The sequence below is a fragment of the Gossypium hirsutum genome, chromosome A11, assembly GCF_007990345.1.
Source record: "Gossypium hirsutum isolate 1008001.06 chromosome A11, Gossypium_hirsutum_v2.1, whole genome shotgun sequence".
Lineage (NCBI taxonomy): Eukaryota > Viridiplantae > Streptophyta > Magnoliopsida > Malvales > Malvaceae > Gossypium > Gossypium hirsutum.
The window spans coordinates 123,596,602-123,617,663 of NC_053434.1; the positions used below are offsets into that span (position 1 = coordinate 123,596,602).

General features: G+C 33.4%; 1 pseudogene; it reads left to right on the forward strand.

The window, feature by feature from the left end:
* Window positions 1–2,044: 2,044 nt before the first annotated feature.
* On the forward strand, window positions 2,045–21,014 carry LOC121210122 (protein SHOOT GRAVITROPISM 6-like; annotated as a pseudogene).
* Window positions 21,015–21,062: the final 48 nt, after the last annotated feature.

Below are 21,062 nucleotides of genomic sequence, written 5' to 3' on the forward strand. Positions count from 1 at the left end.
GTTCACCTCATTTGGGATGGACAGAGATCAATTATTCTAGTCTATCTTTCTTTATGACTTTTTTATAAAAAAGCTCAATTCCTCTATTACCCACTATCAAAATAATCGACTTTTCGTCCGGTCTCAAATGGAATGAAAACACTACAACAAACTTCGCTTTATTCTATCTAGTATCAACACAAATCAATATTTTTTATTCCATAAATAAAATTATGCAATCCAACTTGAGTAATTTGAACTCAATACAATCTTATATAAAATTGCTTCTTCTTTATAAGGGAAGAAATGGTTCGGCCCAAAATCTAGAAACAAAAATAAACTGATATTAGGATTTAGGTTTTTTAATTATAAAATTCATGATTGGATCTGATTGGTGACTGAAAACTCAAATAAAAATAATAAAATAAAGGTATAACGATAAATTTAGCTCTTAATATTTATATTTTTTTGTCAATTTGACCATTATTCTTTTTTTAGCTTAATTAAACACTTAACCTTTTAAAAAGAGTCGTTTTTGACCATCAACATTTCAAAATAATTGAATTGATTTTTTCTTTAATGAAAATATTAACTAGAACGTTAAATTTTTTTAACATGGCAGTTTGCATAGCAATTCACATGTACTTCATTTTTTTTTTAATTTTTATGAAATTTTTTATATATTTTTAAAATTAAACTTTATTTTTTAAAATATTTTTATAATTTTTAAATTATTATTGATGTGGCATAGAATACAAAAAGTGTCATGTCAATATAAAATAAATGTGGACTATCATAATAGTTGCCACACCAACATTGTTAAAAAATTAACGTTTTAGTCAGTATCTTCGTTAAAAAAACAATTTAACTCTTCTAATGGTCAAATTCAACTTAAAAAAAGAATAAGGACTAAATTGACAAATGATGTAAACTTTTGAAGGCTAAATTTATCATTATACTTAAAGGAAATGAAATAAGTCAAATAAATGGTCTAGTTATAAAATCTAATCCCTCCTTTATTATCAAAATTGCAACTTAAACATTCTTTTTAAATTTTATTTATTTTTATCCTTCTATTGGGACGAGAGTGAATATTATCAAATTTACCACCAATTCATTATTTGCACGTTTTGCCCTCTTCTGCCACCTTGTTTTGCTGTGAATGTTAAATATTGAACATCGTTACGATTTTTATGGATGTAGGATACATTTATAAACGGCTGCATCCCATTTAATATTTATTAGCTAATTTTAATGCTTTTGATACGCATGAACAACTTGATTAAACATGTTATAAAAGAAAAAAAAATAAGCCTAGTAAATTTTAACAATATTCTCTGCTTTTTATATGTTTAATCTAAGTTGTCCAAGTAATATGTATACACATTTTAGATTAATGTGATTTAAATATGCTTCATGTTAAAGTTAAGATAACATTTAATTCTCCAATTAGTTTTAGCTTGAGTTATAAGGTGTAATCGAGCTGAGCTGAGCTTGAATACTAGCAAGCTTAAGTTCGAGCTTGACTCAAAATTCAGATCTCGATACTCGACTCAAGCTTGATTAAGTTCTTTTATCAATTTTCGTACTCAAGCTTGAACACGAGCTCAATTATGGCCATATGTATTCGAGCTCAAGCTCGAACTTAGCTCGTCAATTAAGCTTACGGTTAACAATATATACTAAGGGAAATAACATAAGTTAATTATATAAAAATATTTAAAGTATATATTACGAATCAAAATCTCGATTAGGCTCTCGAGTTGTTCGAGTTGAGTATTACTAAGCTCGAATTTGGCTCTATCAATAGCTCGAGCTTGGTTCGATAATTACCAAATCGATTTTGAGTTTTTATGAGTCAAATAAAGCAATTTTTGAGTGCTAGCATCTCATTTACACCCAAAAATACAAATTTCTTAATTAAGGACTCAATTAGAATATTTTAAAGTTTAAAAGATCAATTTAAAATATGAATTATAATTTGAGGACTGGCGCCCAGATTAACCCTTACTAATATAGAACCAAAAAGGAAAACCTTAACGACCAGCCTGGCTGTCACCTTCCTTGTCTCGTCATCTCCTTTCATTGCTTCTCAAAAACCAAATTCCATTTTCCATTTACTTGATTTCAATTTTCAAATTTCCTCACATTTTTTATGCTACATTTACGTTTCTATTGAATTTCAAATGGCTTCTTCGAGCTCCCTCGGGAGCTCAATTCCCGCTCCAGGTACATTCAATTCCCTGTATTTGATTTACCACTATGATTTTAGTCGTAAACTATTTGTGATTTGTATTATTTTGTTAAAAAAATAGCAGAGGCCGTTCAAGTTCTCGTTTCTTCGTTAGCGGATGAATCGCCGATCGTTAGAGAAGCATCCATGGCTTCGCTTAAAGACATTTCTCCACTGTACCTTTTTTTTTCTTTTGAAACAAATTTATATAATTCAGCTTTTCTTTTTCTTTTTAAATTTTGTTTTGATTACTGTATTAGGAATCCTCTCCTCGTCCTCGACTGTTGTTCCGCTATTTCTCGAGGTGGCCGTCGGGTAAATCATTCTCTGCTATTTAGATTTAGAAAGCTGGAGTGTGATTAGTGCTTTAATCATTTAACGTTTAAAAGTTATGCGATCCTTATTGTAGAGATTTGGTAATATGGCTGGAGTTTTTCAAGTAATGGCATTTGGAGTTCGTGCTTTAGATAAAAATGACATTGATGCTTCTTATATTGCCAAGCTTGCTAAAATTGTCACTGCTGAGATCATCTCTTCCAAGGTATGTATAATATTTATTTCTTGGTTCTTTTGTTTCATAAGAGTTAATAACATGAAAGTTATAACTAGCAGGCAGGTTCTCGCCAATAGGCTCAGGAATATGGCACGAATTAGATTGCCTGCTGTTTGTCTATTGTCCTATGACGGTTTTGCAGCTTTGGATTGGTTTTGTGGCCTTAAACTCTTGTAGTGCAATGAAAAAAAATTAGTCAAACATGTTTTTTTGCAGTTCGCAGAATTGCAGCTGGAAATGTTGGGTGTTATAGTTCTTGCTGTTGGTTATTATTTATTATTGCTTTTGGTGGATAATCTTTTGAAGCGATTATATTATATTTAAAGTTTATAGTCCTTCTCTAAGTTACTTGGACTCTTCATTTTTCTCTAAAGTATCGTGTCTGGCACTTGTGAACACATGTAGGGTATGATCCTCCAAAGATATGGAATAACTTAGAAAAATTGAGCATACATGTATTTGAACAAACCAGTATTTGACACTTTCCCTTGAGTTTGGGTAACACAGACATTTCTTAATGTTTTTCCTCCTGCTTGCATCAAAGGTCTTCTAAGCTTCTAAATGCAAGTGTTCTCAGTGATTGTAACTTGAGTCCTCCATAAGTCTCAAGCTCTAACCATCACGGTGTCTCCTTGGTTGGTTGGAAAATAAAATATTAGTTTTTATTCGCTGAAACTATATTTCGCTTTGGTTGGTGGCTTATCAATCCAAGGCAATTAGTTGTTCATTGATTACAATTTTTGCTTGTTTTGCTTATTTTTGTATAGGAACTCAATTCAGATTGGCAAAGGGCAGCAGCAAGTCTACTTGTTTCTATTGGCTCACATCTGCCTGACCTTGTAAGTTTGATGCTTGCAGTTTGGTTTGAAATTTATTCACTTTTGCTTTGTGTAATTGTAAGTATATATTGGTTTAAGAAAAGTATTTCCTTATTTGCTTTATCTCCTCTTCTGGTATTTGTTTTTTCCTTATCAAGTTCATTGCTTAAACTATCTATGGTTAGTCACTAATTATGGCTTAACCTGGTCTGGCAGATGATGGAAGAAATATTTCTTCATTTGTCAGGACCAAGCTCAGGTTTGCCAGCTATGGTTCAAATACTTGCTGATTTCGCTTCTGCTGATGGTTAATCACTTACCTGTGGTTCTTTTTGACTTTTGAACTTCAGTTATCTATAGTGTTATTGCAATTTCTTTGTTTAATGAAATATTTTTGTACTTTCATTTTATTCTATTCAATCAAGCTTTGCAGTTCACTCCACGTTTGAAAGGTGTCCTTTCGCGAGTTCTACCTATTATCGGAAATGGAAGAGATGCCCACAGGCCAATATTTGCAAATGGTAATATATGTGCCCTCGCTATTTTTCTAATAGTTGAGTTGTTTAATAAGGTTAAGAGCATGGGGTGGCGTTGTTGATCTCTTGAAATCCTTTAACGTGTTTATGTTTCAATCTTTGCTTGTATCTGACGTTTCGTGTTAGAATATTTCCTTATGTCTTTCAATATCAATAGAAATTTCCTTCTATGTTGCTTGACGTCAGAACCTTCTTCAACATTTGAGATTATTAATTGTTTATCTTGTTTACCTTTACAAGAATCTCTTCTCTGACATGGGAGCATAGCCGATGTAAGGACTTTGACCCCTTTTTATTTTAACAAAGTTTATTATGTTACTTTTTGTTGGTTTTCCCCTTTCTATGTTTTCCCACGTACAGCAACTCTCTTTGAAATTCACCCTACTTTTATCTTTGATGATTTTGTCATAGGTGTATGTTTCACATGCATTATGCATTTCTTCTCCTGATAGCTGGCTAACCCATGATAATATGTTCTTTCTACTCTCTTAGCTTTCAAGTGCTGGTGTCAAGCTGTATGGCAATATAACATTGATTTCCCTTCAGAATCCCCCATAGATGGTGATGTCATGTAAGATTCTGTTGTGCACATTTATTGGTGTCATTTTGTCGATGCCTTATATTTCAGGAAGTAATGCCTAAAGATAAATGTTTTTTTTTCTTTCTTTTTTTTTACAGGTCATTTCTAAATTCTGCTTTTGAACTTTTATTGAGAGTTTGGGCTGCTTCACGGGATCTTAAGGTTTGCAAAGTCAAGATATTTCTTCATTTATTTAAATAGATTAGAAACCTTCAATTCTAGATATTAGCACTGTTTTATTATGTCCTTATTTGTTTGATTATGGAAAAACCACCGCATACTTTATTACTTTGCATGTTGCTTAACTCCTCTATGCTCATCCCAAGAGAAAAGAAGCCCCTAAGACTACAAAATTCTTCAAGCAAAATGGCCATGTATGGAAATCATGTCTAGCGCTGATGAATACATTATAATGATATCTAAATGCCCTATTATGTTGTACTCTATCTTTTAGATCTAAAGTAAATTTGTTGCCCATTGTTGACTATTTTCATATTTCATTTAGGTTCGGGTATCTTCTGTGGAAGCATTAGGTCAGATGGTTGGCCTTATCACCCGTTCACATTTAAAGGCAGCTTTACCAAGACTTGTCCCTACTATATTGGAGTTGTAAGATTAAATTTAGTCCTCAATGTTTCAAAGAATAAATTTCATTGTTGTAGTCAGTACATATGATGTATACTAGTTTTAATATAATGTAGTATTTTGGAGTTGCTAAATTTCATACACATGCACTAGCAAATATTTACAAGCTAACAGATCTCATATTTTCTTAAACTTAAATGTCAACATGGACAGTAAAGCCTTTTCCTTATCCTTTTCATCAGGTATAGAAAGGATCAAGATATTGAACTTATTGCAACCTATAGTCTTTATAATCTCCTGAATGCTTCCTTACTTCCAGAAACAGGCCCTCCTTTGCTAGATTTTGAGGTAAAGCCCTTATTTCTCTTCTAATTTTTATTTACTTGTACGTACTCCTGTTAATAATTTTAATTGAAATTTTTATTTACTTAGTGATTTCTCAATGAAAAAGCTTTCAATGCTTCCTATTGCAACATCACAATTCATAAATTCTCAAGAGGAATTTCAAAGAGAATGAAATCTGGTTATCGTAAATAGGATTTGTCAGTGCTTTCCTTCCATTCTTAGAACTTTTCTAGATATTACTCACCCCCCTTCTTTTCAGTTTTTATCTAAGAATGAGGTCTCTAATATTATTTCTAAAGAGGGAGAAACTTTGAAAGTGTTATTTTTTATTACTTGACATTGGTTTGATTTGAGGTTTGGTGGTCAAATAGTTTTAGATTGGATGCCTTAATAGTGTACGAGATCCTATGGTTACATTGTAGCATTTGTTGTTTGTTTTCTCACCTATTTCTTCATTTTTATAGTCCATATGATAGGGTATTTGGGTTGATCACTGATCTGATAATAGATGGGTATATCAGCATTGCCATAAATTAGAAATCAAACAGTTGTGGTTATAGAATTCCCTCTATGCCAGCTTGTCTCTGTCAAGCTCTTTTCGTATGGACATAGGATGACTTTTAGAAGTTACTTTTTTCTGTACTTGTCTTCTCTTGAATGTGTTTATCCATTGTTGCTTGTTCAAACAATTTGTTATTTATAAAGAAAAGAAATGCTGCTTCCTAATTACTATTCTCCCAGTTTTACATTTCCTCAATACCTAAAATGAAAAGAAAAGGAAATGGATTGTTATTTTTTGTGTCCTTTCTATAACTTATTTGTTGCAACTCCACCCCTCTTGTTTTTCTTTCCTTTTTCTTTTCAACTATGTTATTGTAGGTACCATATGAGCAGATTTTTTTTCTTGGTGGATGTTTCTTGTTGTCTTTGCAGGAGCTCTCAGTTATATTATCCACTCTCCTCCCTGTCATTTGCATGAATAGTGACAGCAAAGAGTGTTCAAAATTTTCTGTGGCTCTGAAGGTATGATTACGCACTGGCCATCTTTTGCTAGTAGTGTTTATTACTTGAACTTGACAATTTCTTTTCTTCTGCTCAATATTAGGTTCCATTTCTTTTTCCACACCATAATTTTTATACTGCATTGCAGACATACAATGAAGTACAGCGTTGCTTTTTGTCAGTTGGCTCCGTATACCCTGAGGATTTATTTTCTTTTCTTCTGAATGTATGTATAAACATTTCTAGGCAAGGGGTTTCATTTTTGTTTGAAATGTTTGTATTGTCAGGAAACTGATATTTCTTATTGATACGACATCAATGGTTGTACCATTTGTACTTCATTGTTAGATAGATACAAAGATCTAGTTTTATTTTCTGAGTAGTGGTGATAAATCAGTAATGTTTTGACATATGTTTTCTTTTCTTTATTTATTTTTGCTACTAGAAATGTAGATTAAAGGAGGAGCCTTTAACTTTTGGCGCCCTCTGTGTTTTGAAGCATCTTTTGCCCAGGTTTATTTCTATCTTTCATCTTCCAATTTTGTTTATTAGTTATCTTGCATGACTTCCTTGCATTTCATTTAAGGTCATCTGAAGCTTGGCACAATAAAAGGCATTTGCTAGTGGATACTGTAAAGTTGTTGCTAGATGAGCAAAATTTAGATATCCGAAAGGCTCTCTCTGAGGTATGTTGGTATGTAGTTTTACAGCTTGCAGTTCATAAAGCTAGTAATCAAATATATGTTTCTTAATCTTACCTGTTTTCCATCCTTTTACTTCTATGGTAGTTGATTGTGGTGATGGCTTCACATTGTTACCTGGTTGGGCCGTCCGCAGAGTTGTTTATCGAGTATCTTGTATGCCATTGTGCTTTACCAGAACACGGAAAAATTGATCTTGAAAGCTCCCAGGCAAGCTTTGGTCCAGCTATATTAACTATAATAAAACCATTTGGATGTTTCACTTTAAAAATCTGAAAATTCAGTGTCAAGTGTTGATTTAATTTGATTGTTGTTCACAATGTAGAACTTAATGATATAATGAAATTAAAGAAAAAGACAATACATAAATGATACTTGAAAAACTTATTCTTAAAGTGTAATCAGGTTATGTCATCATAAGTCATATTTGTTGAACCAGCTAAAGTGCTTGGATGTCCTTCAGATGGTCCAAGTTGAACCTTAAATGCCATATTTTTACTTTGACGCATTTTCTGGATCATATAAAGTCTGATAATGCATGTAATGATGGGTTTAGCTTCAGTTATTGTTTCCCCAGGTGAAGACAAGATCAACTTGTCCAAAAGAATTAAGAGCAATATGTGAAAAAGGTCTTCTTCTTGTAACTATCACAATTCCTGAAATGGAGGTATACTGGTTTTTCCTTTCTTCAACCATTACATCTCTAATGAGGTGTCTTACCTTGACAAAGTTAATTGTAAAGGGTTTTCTTTAATTGATATCTAGTTTTTATGCAGCACATTCTTTGGTCATTCCTGTTGAAGATGATCATTCCTCGGGCTTACACTGGTGCAGTTGCCATAGTAAGATGCATCTTAAATTATTTTAAGCCGCTTGTGTTGTTTTTGCTTCACTGCCACCTCCTGTTTCTCTGTTTCCTCTTTTCCTGTTTTGTGCATGTTATACACACCTTCTACGTTATAGTGCACTGAATTTAATAATTTTTATTGACTGGTTTTAATTTGTGCTGCTATTCAGGTATGCAGATGCATTGCAGAATTATGCAGACATAGATCTTCTTATAACCATAATATACTTGGTGATTATAAAGCTCGTGATGATATTCCAAGTCCAGAGGTGATGTGTGTTAATCATATGATTCAAGTTCGCTTCTGTTCTCTATATATTAAAGTAAATCTCTTCTATCCTATGTATAAATTCAGGAGCTGTTTGCACGCTTGGTTGTTCTTTTGCACAACCCTTTGGCAAGGGAGCAGCGTGCAACTCATATTTTGAAAGTAAGCATTTATACTTAAATCAGCTTATATCACTTATTGACATTGGCAAGTTAAAGAAACTATAAATATGTCTTCTATGGTGCTTGTGTTCAATTGGAATATCAGACCACTGGGCTGGAAGAATTTCCTACTTAGAATAGGACTATTTTACACTTATACAATTGCAAGGAAAACATTCATTTTTTCTTGTTTCATGTGACCATCAATGTTATATCACTTGTTAGCCATGTGCTTTAAGCAGTTTTTCTAGTCAGATATGCATGAAAAGGATAGAGGCATGTAAAGGTCAATGCACAGAAATTTACATTTTTTAATTCTGTTCTTTTGGCTGAAATTAAAGTGTATGGCAGTTCTTCAAGTAATCTGATTTGATTCTTGTTAGAGTTATAACATGGTTGTTCCAATTGGAGCAGATTAGCATTGTTAGACCAAGTAGTTGTCTTCTTCTCTTTTTAACTTTTTAACTGTTTGCAGGTCCTCTCTTATTTGGCACCTCTCTTTCCGAGGAACATCAACTTGTTTTGGCAAGATGAGGTAGATCCTCATTTACGATAACTGAGTTTGGAGTAATAATGCTTGAGCTGAAGTTCAATTCTTTTTAGAGGAACCAAAATTGGAATGGTACATGAAGTTCTTTTGAGAAATTAATAGGATAAAAATATAGATACGTAAAATATGTGAGTGAACAAAAATTTAAACACTTAAATAGGTGACAGTTCCATTTACTTTTTACTGGCTAAATTGATGTTAATAGTTTTTTTTCCCTCCATGAATCTTAAAGGCTCTAAAATATTTCTACATATTGTTCAGCATGCAAAACATAAGGTTAAAAAAGTGTGTACTTATTGCTTAAAACATTAGTAGTAAAATGTTTGTTTTCTAATTAAATGAATTAGTACTCACGCATGAAATAAAAGTTAGCCAAAGCAAGCATGCTCTAGTATCTAATTGATTGTTGTCTTTTGTAAGCTCTAGATTCAAAAAATGAAGGCGTATATTAGTGACCCAGAAGATCTTAAGCTGGATCCTTCCTATCAAGAGACCTGGGATGAAATGATAATCAATGTAAGGTCTTCTAACTAATAAATTATTCACGTAATTACTCTATTGTTTGGCCACATGATGGAAAATGTATGCTCTAGACAAAACTTCATTTTTGACATTGGAACTTCTAGAGAGGGGATTCATGATTTACTTTTTCTTATGTAAATGAAAAATGGATTTGTCTCTTCATTGCAATATAACAATACCAAAGGAGGGGGAAAACTAAAAATTCTTCCATATGTGCCAAGTACAATTAGAAATATCTCATTATTCTTGCATTGCAGTTTCTGGCAGAATCTTTGGATGTGATTCACGACAATGATTGGATGCTTTCTCTGGGAAATGCTTTTACCAAGCAATATGCACTTTATACGCCTGATGATGAACATTCAGCAGTCCTTCATCGGTATTGGTTTGAATTTTGCTTTATTGAATTCACAGAAGAAACTACTATGGCCCTTTTCTGTAGGTAGGGTGGGATGATGTTAAAAATCTGGCAAAAGGGAAAAGATTATTATAATATTTTTATCTGTTAGGATGAAGTAGTAAAGGAAGACTGGAGGGAAGGAGAAGAGGGGGAATGGATGAAAAGTTGAAGAGGGCAAAGGAGAGGGACTGTTCTATGGTCTTTGGGATTGCTTAAAATGAAGAAAGAAAAGGAAGGGATAATTATAAACCTTTTTGTTTGAGGAATGAAATCGTTGAATTATCGTATTTTGCTCTGCATTTAAGAAAAAGAATACATGATTTCTTTTATTTCATTCCATATGGAAGTCATTCATTAATTCCTTTTCATTTTTTGTAACTGACTTTTTTTTAATGTGTGTGCTTAAGAATGGAGGCTATCATAACATCTTAGCCTATAGTTATGCATTCTGAGTTATAATTTTTGTTATTCTGGTAGCTGCTGGAAAATCTTGTGTTACTGGCAGGAATTTATCTGTTATATCAGTCTTACAGACATATATATGAGATATGGACATTAAATGTCAGATGCTATTTAAAAAGTTTTTCAAATTTCTTCTAGAGGATTGATGCATTGTTTAAAATGAGTCCTGGCCACCCCTCTTTAGCTCATTTTAGGAACAGTGTCATGTGAAGCAACCATCCTACTGGAATATGCAACAGCTTGAGCCAGGGGTTTTGGCATGTAATTCTTAGTCAAGATTCAAATTTCACATGGTTATTGACTTTTTCAGCCCATCTATTTTAGGAGTGAAAATTCTTGTAAGGTAATTTTATTGAATTATAAGTTCTTTTTGTAATTCTAGAAGCAGTCTCTTTTGAAGTTGCTGGTTTCACTGGAATCAAGTCCCATATGGAATCACTGTATTGATTAGGAGCTTTTGATTTGTATCTTACTAACAAAAAGCACTGACCTTCCACTTAAAATATTGTTAGTATCTGATGTTAAGGTTCTGAGGTTATTCACTCTAGTATGGACTCCCAAATACAATTTTTTTGTAGAACCAGAGTTCAGTGCAAAATTCTGATCTCCCTGGAACATTTTCTCTTTTTGCAATCTGTCACAGATGCCTGGGTATGCTTCTTCAGAAAGTTAATGACAGGGCTTATGTTCGTGGGAAGATTGGCTGGATGTACAAGCAAGCTAATATTGCTATTCCGATAAACAGGCTTGGATTAGCAAAATCCATGGGATTGGTAATCTTCAAGCTTTCTTAATAATTTTCTTTCTATTTGTTCTCATGTTTATGGTTTATACTAGTCATTCTTTCAGGTTGCAGCATCCCACCTGGATACAGTGTTAGATAAGCTGAAAGACATTCTAGATAACGTTGGTCAAAGCATATTTCAAAGGTTTGGTGCTTCAAACTACATTTCATTTGCAACACCATGCAATGTGATGTTTGGTTTAATTGTGGATTTTAACAGTTCATGCATTTTTCTGTTCAAAATTTTGAGAGAATAAAACCCAAAGCTGAAAGGCTTTGCTTATTTTATTTGTCAAGTATCTGATCTTCATCATGTCTGAAACTGAAAACTCGAAGCAACACTTCTTTAGAACTACTTTTATTTTCAGTTGAATCATCTTCTAATTATTTTTTTCAATTTGTATAAGCATGTTATCAACTTCCATCATTTTAAGCGTTCTTTTAAATTTTGAAGTTTTGAAGTTCATATTCCAGAAACTTTGATCTGAAATCTAAGGCTTACCTACTGCAGGTTCTTAGCATTCTTCTCCGAAAGTTACAGGACAGAAGAATCTGATGATGTACATGCTGCTTTGGCTCTTATGTACGGATATGCTGCTAGATATGCTCCATCAGTAGTTATTGAGGCTAGAATAGATGCACTAGTTGTAAGGAATCCTTAAAACTCTGATTCTGTATTGATATGTGCTTTGTCATTTTTACATGTTTTAGCTATCCCTTCCCACTAAAGCATTAACCCTTTTCATGTTTTGATTGGCTTTCAGTCTGCATGTTTGGAAAACATTAACACATGGTGGTTAATGGGTTCATCCCGTCATAGATGTTAAAATATAACTCAACATCTTATGAATGGACTATGATATTCGTGGTGTTATACCCGTATACATTATAGCATGTTGAAGTTGTATCATACCTATTAACAATTACAGATGTTTTCATTGTCTTACCTGTACTGCCATCATTTAATATGATACTAAGGTGATTATTAAATCTGATCCTTGCAGGGGACTAACATGCTTTCACGTCTTCTTCATGTACGTCACCCTAAAGCAAAGCAGGCTGTTATTACAGCTATCGATTTACTAGGTTAGTCAAAATACTACTTTATTTGCAAGTTAGAAACCTGGATAAAATTAGTGTTCAAAAGGCTTTAGGTTAAGCAGAGTTGGATAGTATAATCAGAATGCACTTTATTAAGGGTAGAAGGAAGTTCATAAGACCAAAGAGTGATTGTTCAGTATGTAGATTTGATGATTCATAAGGAGAGGTTGACAAGGATCCATTGACTACTGCTGCTTGAATGAAATGGAGAAATAAAGCTGCTAGAATATGTAGTCACATGTCATACTTAATATGTTGATAAGAAATTAACTTATTGTCATGCAGGTCGTGCCGTCGCTAAAGCTGCTGAAAATGGTGCTCCATTCCCACTGAAAAGAAGAGACATGTTGCTTGACTATATCTTAACCTTAATGGGCCGAGAAGAAACTGATGGTTTTGCTGATTCCAGTCTTGAACTTCTGCGCACCCAGGTATTTTTGTTGCTTATAGTAATTGTAGTATGATCTAGTGATACTATGGTCTACTATCTCAACTGTGTCGCATAGTTTATATTTTCTGTTTATGGTTTCTTCTCTAGGCTCTTGCTTTGAATGCCTGTACCACCTTGGTTTCTGTGGAGCCAAAGTTGACAATTGAAACAAGAAATCACGTTATGAAGGTATTCTTTCAGTTTATCTTTGATAAACATATTAAGAATGTAAATTTTGTGCAGTAATTACATACTTAGAGCCATGAATACTTCTGAAAATATTTACAGGCAACCTTGGGGTTCTTTGCTTTGCCAAATGATCCAATAGACGTTGTCAATCCCCTTATCAATAACCTTATCACACTCCTATGTGCTATTCTTCTCACAAGGTATTACCGAAACACAGTTTGATCATTTTTTTTATATCATTTGTAAGATTTCTGACAAGTTAATGGAAAATGTTTCTTTGATTTACGAAGTCCTGCTTGACTGCCTTCATTTGATCAAGTGATGATCATTTTGTGCTCCTAGACTACTTTAAAAAAATAATACTTCATGTTTAGAACACGGGAAATAAATTTAATGAATGATAATCATATGTCTTGTGTCCTTTATGGACCCTTTATGTTTTCTTCTATGGTCCGATGATGCCCTGTAGCTTAGTGTAAAATCATTGTGGTCTAATTGTGCATATCTGAAAAGTCAATCTCACTTTTTTTTCTTTTTTTTTTCACTTAGAAAACTGTGGTATAATTACTGCAACATGTTATTCCATGTATATTCAAGTTTCCTTTCTTGAAGAAAGGATATCAGTTTTTCCATTGGAAGATCTAACTTCCCTTTACGCATCCATGGCCTCTTGATGGATAAGAATCAACTTTGAACACAAGTTTCTCTCCAGTTATAGCGATTAATCTTTTAGGGGAATTTGTTAGATTCCTGTCCCCAATAATGATGCGGGTGGACTCGTCCCCCCTCCCTTTCTCCCAAGGCTAGACAGAGAATAGGCCACACATGGTAGATACATGAAAGAAGAGCCTTGTAGAGGTTTGGAGTCCTTGAATAGCTTAGCTACCTCATTAACTTGTTCCACTATTGTAGAGCTTTGTGCTGTTTAGTTAGCATGTATTTGATCCTGCTTCATTGATTGACTGCAATGTCAAAAGCAATCTGGGTCCATCTGAAAAGAAGCTTAATATATATCCTTTTCTAGAAAATTTCCATATCGTTGTACGTATGGTTGTATGACTCTTGGCTGTTCTAACTGGAAACTTGTGAAACAATTAGTGGAGAGGATGGAAGAAGCCGAGCTGAGCAGCTATTGCACATATTAAGGAAAATTGATCAATATGTTTCTTCATCTGTGGATTATCAAAGAAGAAGAGGTTGTCTTGCAGTTTATGAGATGCTTGACAAGTTCCGGGTGCTCTGCATTTGTGGCTATTGTCCATTAGGCTGTCATGGGGGTTGCACACATGGCAAGCAAATTGACCGTACACATGGAAATTTTTCCAATTTACCTTGTGAGTGCCCTTCCTACAGAAGTTTGCAAATGTTCTCTGCCTCTTGCTAATCTTATTGAACTTTGTTTCTTCAACTGCCAGCGGCATTTGTATTGCCAAGTCGTGAAGCTCTGTCTTTGGGAGATAGAGTTATAACATATCTTCCACGCTGTGCTGACGCTGATTCTGAAATTAGAAAAATTTCTGCTCAGGTATTAAATTGGTTTAGGGAAAGATCTGGTATCATTTAAATATGAAACTTCAATTCCTGTATAATTATTTAACCATATATGGAATTTAATTTCTATTGAAATGAAAATGTTTTTAATACTTTTTTTTTCCTTTGAATAGATTCTTGATCAGCTCTTCAACATCTCTCTCTCACTTCCAAAGCCACTAGGTTCTAGTGTTTATGGTGATATTGAGTTATGCTATGTTGCTTTATCCTCCCTTGAGGATGTTATAGCCATCTTGAGAAGTGTATGTTTATTTTGCGTATCTACATCCCTATTTAAAGTTGCATCTCGTGCACCTTTCCCATTCAAGATAATGAAAGCGAACTTGCGATACTTCATACCGGTTTAATTCTTAATTTTGCACTTATTTTCAGGATGCTTCAATTGATCCGTCTGAGGTTTTTAACAGAATTGTTGCTTCTGTCTGTACCCTTATGACAAAGGAGGAGGTTGAGTTTATCTTTTGTTTTGCTTGTTTCAAATGTAAATGCTTTCAAACTAACCAGCCGTAGTTATTCTTGATGATTACGTGCAGCTTGTAGGCACATTGCATTGTTGCATGCCAGCTATTTGTGACAGAATCAAGCAGTCAGCTGAAGGGGCTATCCTAGCTGTTATTGAATTTGTAGCAAAGAGAGGGTCTGAGCTCAGTGAATCTGATGTTTCAAGGTTTTTTCCCCCTTTAGACAAGGAAATTCACTTTTAAATAGCTTATTAGTTATACATTCTTATGATAAAAAAAGTATAAATTAAACATCTCTGGGAATAGGATTGATCAAGTCTCTCTACAGGACCGCTCAATCTTTGCTCTCAGCTGCAGGGCATGTTACTGAGAAGCAAGTACGTTTAGAAGTTCTTGGAGCTGTATCCTTTTTTTTCTCCTCATTGTTAACACTTAACAGTCTGCAGAATCAACTGTGAAGACTTTTTTTTTTTTTTATCTTGGCCTATATGCCTTTTCTTTTTTTAACTTTTCACTTAAATGAGCATATTCTTGGACCTTCATATAGTTCTAACTATTTACCTTTTTTGGCTGAAACAACACCAACTCTTATTCACCAAGCCAACCAACCGTTTTCTTTATTATCAACCATCATCGGCTTCTATCTATTAGTTCAAAGCAGTGAGGTTCGTGCCCGATTATCTTGGTAGTCGGTTGAGGGCCTTGCCTAATAGATGTCAAATCACATTTTGCATTCAGTTTCTATGCTACCGTAACTCACTACAGAGTTCATCATTTCAACTTCCTAAGTTGGAAATCCACCTTTCTTTTACCATCAACTGTTCACACTTTTTTCATAATTGTCAATCTAAGATTACTGCTCTACCAACCATCAATCTAGGAGGCATAATAACGTAATCTTAGGAAATAGAGTTATTATTTTTTATTCTAGTTTGAATTGTTTTAAATTATTGTTTATCTTATTTCCATTTTAGATGTAATTGTCTATCTTTACCTACATAAATCGAGGTTTCTATCAATAGTGGAGCCATTTCATAAGCTTCCCATCACTTCAATAAAGATCATTGTATATCCTTCATTAGCTTAGATATCCTCTTTATCTGAGAACACAAATGCAAAATTGTTTTTAATGAAGTATTGGCTGCTGCTGGAAGGGATATTGTCACAAAAGATATATCTAGGCTACGTGGTGGCTGGCCGATGCAAGATGCATTCCATGTGATCTACTCTGTTCCTTTATCTCTTTTATTTTTCTAATTTTCTATGGCTATCAATTGATTCCTTCTGTTTTTTTTTTCTTAATTAGAATAGGCATTTCTCAACATACAGTGCTGTCAGTTTTATTCTTGGAGCACCTGATCTCTGTCCTTAATCAGACTCGTGTCACTAAAAGTAGTGATCTAGGAAAAGGAGAAAATTCTAGTCTTGTTTCTGAAACTCAATTGGAGGATGAAATTCTGCAAGCTTCTATTTTTGCTCTTACTCCTTCTTAGGTATGTTGACCAATTGCATTTATTGAAATCTATCTTATTTTTATGGTCTTCATAATTTTATGATGTTTCATCTTAATTTCAGAGGTGGAGGTAAAGTTGGAAAGCGAGCTGTTGAACATAGTTACTCTTCAGTTCTTGCTGCACTTGTACTGCAACTTGGCAGTTGTCATGGTCTAGCTACCTCTGGTCGACATGAACCACTACGGTAAGTATCCTATTATATATATATGTAGGCATCTGTAAGTCAGGGACGTGATATTCTTAAAAGTAAATAATTTTCTTTCTCCATTCCTGCAGTGCACTTCTAACTGCATTTAAGGCATTTTGTGAATGTGTTGGAGATCTTGAAACGGGCAAGGTACATGAACTTTCTCATAATATGAGCACCTGCTACTGCTAGGACAACGAGAAACACTTCACATAACATTACCAAGTTAAAAACAAAATTAAATTTGTCCTCAGATTTTGGCTAGAGACAGTGAGCATAATGAAAGTGGATTAATCTTATTGGAGATTTAGCTGATTGCATTTCCATGAAGAGACCAAAAGAGGTAAAACTATCCATTGGTGTTTTTCCATTTTTATGTAGGATGCCATTTCCAACGAAATACTGAATGGAGACTATTTCTTACACTGTAACCAACTCTTCAGGTTCAGAATATATGCAAGATTTTCTCGAAATCGTTGAACCTTCAAGAAAATTTCAACGGGAAGCTGCAGCAGCTGCAGTATCAGAGTTTATTCAGTACGGGTATGAATTTGTGATCCATCTTTGAAGTTCTTGCTAGCTTCTACTTGTGTCCTTTTTATTTCTCTTCTTATAGTTTACGTGCTAATTTCAACCATGCAGTAGCGGGTTTAGCTCCCTATTGGAAGAGATGGTAGAAGTGTTGTGCCGACATGTCTCAGATGAATCTCCAACAGTTAGATGCCTTTGTCTAGAGATTAGTGAAGGTATATGAAAAGGATATCATCTAGATTTTAGGTCTTCAATTGCGGTCACACGCATTCACTTCTCTCATAATTTCTGGTCAGTTAATGTTGTATATTTCACTCTATTTATAACACATGAAAGTATGACTTTCCATGTATATTGCAGATACATCTGCTCATATCGACCAGTATACACTCAAGTTTTGGGTGTAATATTAGCATTGCTTGATGATCTGGATGAATCAGTGCAATTAACTGCAGTTTCATGCTTACTGATGGTAATTTATGACCCTCGCTTTTATGTGTATGTTTGGCCTGATAATTAATACACACACACATAATCTTTCGATATGCCTCTTCGACCATTATATTATTTTATTGTACTTAATATTTTTTTTTTTTTGTAGATTCTTGAATCATCACCCAATGATGCTGTTGAACCCATTTTGCTTAAGTTGTCTGTTCGGCTTCGCAATCTACAGGTGCATTCACTTACTATAACAATCTTTGATTATGGCAAGTTTATTATAGATGCTCGAGTTTTAAACCATTTAGGACATACGACTCAAAATTACCTTGATTACTTGTGTGTTCATATACGTTACGTTTCACGAGCCAGGTGGATCCATATTCTTGTACTAGAGTCTTTTTTGTGACCGATAATGCCTTTTCCTGAGATTTTTGTTTCTCCATCAATATTAATTAAATTATTATCGATGCTAGGCTGCATTTGGTGATTGGCAATGCTTTTTATCTTGTACAGATATCCATGAATGTAAAAATGCGAGCTGATGCCTTTGCAGCCTTTGGAGCACTTAGCAACTACGGATTCAGCACATAAAGATGCTTTTTTGGAGCAGGTAATTGACTATGTTTTAATTTGAGCTTAAATAAATCCGGTTAAATTTAGAAGGATAACTGATCTTTCTTCCTTCAGAGATATATCATCGAATTGTTCCAATATTATCGGAGATTTCTATAAGCTGTTCTGATATCAGCATAATACCATGTTATATAGAGCAACCTAGTCTTATAAGTGCAACCATTTTACTTAATAAGTGCTTGATATATTCGTGGGTAAACTATATCCTAGTTAAACTACTAGTAAATTTACGTTTTAGTTACTCAAGTTCAAAAAGTTATAAAATGGTCACTAAACTATTCAAAAGAAGTTTATCTTAAGTTATTGGACTGTTAAGTCATTGCTGCATGGCCTTCTCTGTTTGCACTATCTACACCAATGGAAAACTTTTCTTTTCTATAGCTCATTTTTTTAATGAAACAGCTTTTATCGTCATGAATTATAAACCAAAAGCCAAACAACTTTCTTTTTCGATATCTGACATTGACTGTCAAATCGACTTGGATCTGAAGTTTTTTTTTTTACTCGCCGATGTGTATTGATCCACCGTATCAATCATCAAATCGTCGCTTGAAGCTTGGTAGTCAAACTTTTCAAAAATAATAATTATCTAATAATTTAAAAAAAAACTTTTGAATACTTCGCTAACTTAATGAAAGCTGCCGAAAAATTTAGTGACTATTTTGTAATTTTTTAAAATTATATAATATAAGCTTACTAATAGTTAATGACTAGTTTATCTATATTTATTAATACATGTCAAAATAGAAAATAATCGAGTTTTTGCACCATTTACCATCTAATCAAGCTAATCAAATGTTAATCATGTTTCCAGATACATGCTACAGTTCCACGCTTGATCTACACTACATGATGATGAGCTTTCTGTTAGACTCACTTGCCGTGTAAGCGATTACCTTAATACTGAATTCCCTTTATACATAGTATGTTTATTTTAGCAGTAAAGTAACATAGATGTCTCATATTAAAGGATGAATTCTATTAAAAAATATGAAAATTAATCTTTATATCTACATTGAAAGAAAAATTAGTTTTTCTACGTTAAAAATGATTATTGTACGGGAGCATGAGATACACATGACACGTCAAGTGTATTGTTTGTTATTCTGTCAACCATGCCAATTTTTAGTAGTAAATTGATAAATTTTTTAATAAGAAGACTAATTTACTCTTTTGATCTAATATACAAAATTATTTTACTAATTTTTTAATTTAAAAAAAATACAATCTAATTCCTACGACAAGAGCCTTTATGATACCTAACCTTATTTATCATTAGTTTTACTATGGTACTACTAAGTGGTACTTTTTTTAATAAATAGAATACCCTCAAGCGGTTTGCCCTTTAATGGAGATAGAAGGGTTGCTGGTTTTATTCAATTCACATATTGTTAACTCCGACCATCGGTATGCATAACGATCTTGGTATACAGTACATACGTTGTCTTCTTATTTCGTTAATTCCGTATTTTGTCTCCTTTCAGAAGTGATTATGAGGACTTTGTAAGAGATTTTACTAAGCAGTTTCTGCAACATCTTCCGTCTAGAGTTGATACTTACATGGTGTCAACCATACAGGTTTGAATTTTTCGCCGATAAGTCTACATATTTATCTACGCTATTAGTCGTCGGGTTCTTTATCAATGGCTGCGAAGCAATCGATTATCTAAATTAGAGTATATATATTTTGGTATAATGTCAAATTTAACTTTCAATATTTACATTTTTTTATCAATTTGATCCTCCTTTTTAAGCTAATTTGGCCCTAATCTTTTTAAAAAAAACCAAATTTAACCATCAACCTTTCGAAATTAGTTGAATTGTTTTTTTAACAAAAATACTAACTAAAACGTTAATTTTTTTACATGGTAGCTCTCATGGTAATTTACATGCAATTCATTTTAAGTTTTTGAAGTTTTAAGAACTTTATTTTTTTTTGTGAAATATTAAATTATTTATTAGTGTGATATAAATAAACAATGCTATTCAATATGAAATACATATGATTTCTTAAGTGGATTGTCACATCAATATTGTTAAAAATATTTTAGTCTGCATTTCTATAAAATAAGTGATTTGGTCATTTTTTTAAAGGTAATGACTAAATTTAGCTCAAGAAAAAATAAGAATTAAATTGACAAAGATATAAACGTTGAGGGCTAAATTGACATTAAACAATATACTTTTTCTTGACAAAATTGCATAACTTCGATTGTGTCTAATGTGCTAGATTTTAGCCTAATGTGAGACAGTCATGGAAGCTGGAAAACCGTTAACATAGTTCTCGATGATGGCAGGCTTTCGATGCACCTTGGCCGATAATCCAAGCAAATGCCATTTATGTTTCCAGCAGCATACTCTCTCTTTCAGATGATCGGCACATTTTAACTCTGTACTATTCACAGGTTACATGAGATATTTCCACTATTTGATTGTTAATAATCCTATAATTCTAAGAATTACTTTTAAAACATTTGCCATGGTCTAGGTGTTCGGAATGTTGGTCAGCAAGATGAGTCGTTCACGGACGCTATCGTAGGCTACAAGCTCTTCAGCCTTCGGATTTTACTTAAATAACTATTCAGTCCCTTGGAAAGCAGCCCGACTTGAACGATTGGACTTCACTACAAAGGGTCAACCGGACTGAACGAACAGACTTTACCGGAAAGGGTCACATATCGAACCCACAAGCAGA